The sequence below is a fragment of the Hyperolius riggenbachi genome, chromosome 4 (assembly GCF_040937935.1).
Source record: "Hyperolius riggenbachi isolate aHypRig1 chromosome 4, aHypRig1.pri, whole genome shotgun sequence".
NCBI lineage: Eukaryota > Metazoa > Chordata > Amphibia > Anura > Hyperoliidae > Hyperolius > Hyperolius riggenbachi.
The window spans coordinates 103750799-103753298 of NC_090649.1; the positions used below are offsets into that span (position 1 = coordinate 103750799).

At 46.0% G+C, this 2500-nt stretch overlaps 9 non-coding genes across 9 annotated transcripts in view; all 9 read right to left on the reverse strand.

Moving 5' to 3' along the window:
* Positions 1-160: 160 nt before the first annotated feature.
* On the reverse strand, positions 161-232 carry TRNAP-UGG (transfer RNA proline (anticodon UGG)). The gene has a single exon. It is a non-coding gene; the product is annotated as a tRNA-Pro (tRNA).
* Positions 233-353: 121 nt separating this feature from the next.
* Positions 354-425, reverse strand: TRNAP-CGG (transfer RNA proline (anticodon CGG)). Its single transcript has one exon. It is a non-coding gene; the product is annotated as a tRNA-Pro (tRNA).
* A 135-nt stretch (positions 426-560) lies between these two features.
* Positions 561-632, reverse strand: TRNAP-AGG (transfer RNA proline (anticodon AGG)). Its single transcript has one exon. It is a non-coding gene; the product is annotated as a tRNA-Pro (tRNA).
* Positions 633-1117: 485 nt separating this feature from the next.
* On the reverse strand, positions 1118-1189 carry TRNAP-UGG (transfer RNA proline (anticodon UGG)). Its single transcript has one exon. It is a non-coding gene; the product is annotated as a tRNA-Pro (tRNA).
* A 121-nt stretch (positions 1190-1310) lies between these two features.
* TRNAR-CCG (transfer RNA arginine (anticodon CCG)) lies at positions 1311-1382 on the reverse strand. The gene has a single exon. It is a non-coding gene; the product is annotated as a tRNA-Arg (tRNA).
* A 134-nt stretch (positions 1383-1516) lies between these two features.
* On the reverse strand, positions 1517-1588 carry TRNAP-AGG (transfer RNA proline (anticodon AGG)). Its single transcript has one exon. It is a non-coding gene; the product is annotated as a tRNA-Pro (tRNA).
* Positions 1589-2073: 485 nt separating this feature from the next.
* Positions 2074-2145, reverse strand: TRNAP-UGG (transfer RNA proline (anticodon UGG)). The gene has a single exon. It is a non-coding gene; the product is annotated as a tRNA-Pro (tRNA).
* A 121-nt stretch (positions 2146-2266) lies between these two features.
* TRNAP-CGG (transfer RNA proline (anticodon CGG)) lies at positions 2267-2338 on the reverse strand. The gene has a single exon. It is a non-coding gene; the product is annotated as a tRNA-Pro (tRNA).
* Positions 2339-2473: 135 nt separating this feature from the next.
* The window catches only part of TRNAP-AGG (transfer RNA proline (anticodon AGG)), a 72-nt gene continuing 45 nt past the window's right edge, over positions 2474-2500 (reverse strand). The window contains exon 1 of the tRNA in view: positions 2474-2500. This exon is cut by the window's right edge and continues 45 nt beyond it. This is a non-coding gene — a tRNA (tRNA-Pro).

A 2500-nucleotide genomic window follows, 5' to 3' on the forward strand; every position in this document is an offset into this window, starting at 1 on the left:
CACAACATTTGCCAGTAGCATTTCAAAAAATGTTACTTAGGGCAAAAATAAAGTCCGTGCAGCACACACTCATCAACTATCATGAGGGGAACTAGAAAGAAGCCGTGCTACACCTCAGAGCCAAACGTTCCCCGTCCTGACATGGCAAGAGGAAAGACTTGGGCTCGTCCGGGATTTGAACCCGGGACCTCTCGCACCCAAAGCGAGAATCATACCCCTAGACCAACGAGCCAGTTAGCAGCCCTGTAGCGACCTGTACCACCCAACCGATGTATATACATGTGTGGTAGTAGGTTCAAAGAAATTGCAAGGAGCATAACTATGAGCGTAGGCCATCACTATGCCTAAATCAAGGGCTCGTCCGGGAATTGAACCCGGGACCTCTCGCACCCGAAGCGAGAATCATACCCCTAGACCAACGAGCCGACTCTGGCGACAGCAGTGGCAGTGAAAAGGACACAGAGTGGTGGAACAGGCTATAAGTGGGCTTTACTTGATTTCTTCACTTACTTTTAGCAAGAGCACTCTTTCGCTTCTGTTCAACACGTAGTTTAAAGGAAGGGCTCGTCCAGGATTTGAACCCGGGACCTCTCACACCCTAAGCGAGAATCATACCCCTAGACCAACGAGCCAGATGGAAGCTAGGGTATAGAAACTGCATCCCCGGCTTGCACAATAAACACACACATGTGCCTTTATTTTTATTTTTTTTTTATTTTTTTATTTTTTTAACAGTAGCAAGTTCCTTCTATTGGCTAGATGAATGCTTTGCCTTTAAAGTGATAGATATGCTTAATATTAGTTGAAGCCATTTTTGGTAGATTAAAGATTTTATTGATACATATGTTTTGTTTAAAAAAGCTTCAAAATTGTGACCAGCAAAAACAATGTATGGGTGGTATACTGACACAAGCTCTGCAAGGGCTGCTCTAGGATCATGGGTGCCTTACATGCTAGCACAACATTTGCCAGTAGCATTTCAAAAAATGTTACTTAGGGCAAAAATAAAGTCCGTGCAGCACACACTCATCAACTATCATGAGGGGAACTAGAAAGAAGCCGTGCTACACCTCAGAGCCAAACGTTCCCCGTCCTGACATGGCAAGAGGAAAGACTTGGGCTCGTCCGGGATTTGAACCCGGGACCTCTCGCACCCAAAGCGAGAATCATACCCCTAGACCAACGAGCCAGTTAGCAGCCCTGTAGCGACCTGTACCACCCAACCGATGTATATACATGTGTGGTAGTAGGTTCAAAGAAATTGCAAGGAGCATAACTATGAGCGTAGGCCATCACTATGCCTAAATCAAGGGCTCGTCCGGGTATTGAACCCGGGACCTCTCGCACCGGAAGCGAGAATCATACCCCTAGACCAACGAGCCGACTCCGGCGACAGCAGTGGCAGTGAAAAGGACACAGAGTGGTGGAACAGGCTATAAGTGGCTTTACTTGATTTCTTCACTTACTTTTAGCAAGAGCACTCTTTCGCTTCTGTTCAACACGTAGTTTAAAGGAAGGGCTCGTCCGGGATTTGAACCCGGGACTTCTCGCACCCTAAGCGAGAATCATACCCCTAGACCAACGAGCCAGATGGAAGCTAGGGTATAGAAACTGCATCCCCGGCTTGCACACTAAACACACACATGTGCCTTTATTTTTATTTTTTTTTTATTTTTTTATTTTTTTAACAGTAGCAAGTTCCTTCTATTGGCTAGATGAATGCTTTGCCTTTAAAGTGATAGATATGCTTAATATTAGTTGAAGCCATTTTTGGTAGATTAAAGATTTTATTGATACATATGTTTTGTTTAAAAAAGCTTCAAAATTGTGACCAGCAAAAACAATGTATGGGTGGTATACTGACACAAGCTCTGCAAGGGCTGCTCTAGGATCATGGGTGCCTTACATGCTAGCACAACATTTGCCAGTAGCATTTCAAAAAATGTTACTTAGGGCAAAAATAAAGTCCGTGCAGCACACACTCATCAACTATCATGAGGGGAACTAGAAAGAAGCCGTGCTACACCTCAGAGCCAAACGTTCCCCGTCCTGACATGGCAAGAGGAAAGACTTGGGCTCGTCCGGGATTTGAACCCGGGACCTCTCGCACCCAAAGCGAGAATCATACCCCTAGACCAACGAGCCAGTTAGCAGCCCTGTAGCGACCTGTACCACCCAACCGATGTATATACATGTGTGGTAGTAGGTTCAAAGAAATTGCAAGGAGCATAACTATGAGCGTAGGCCATCACTATGCCTAAATCAAGGGCTCGTCCGGGAATTGAACCCGGGACCTCTCGCACCCGAAGCGAGAATCATACCCCTAGACCAACGAGCCGACTCTGGCGACAGCAGTGGCAGTGAAAAGGACACAGAGTGGTGGAACAGGCTATAAGTGGGCTTTACTTGATTTCTTCACTTACTTTTAGCAAGAGCACTCTTTCGCTTCTGTTCAACACGTAGTTTAAAGGAAGGGCTCGTCCGGGATTTGAACCCGGGA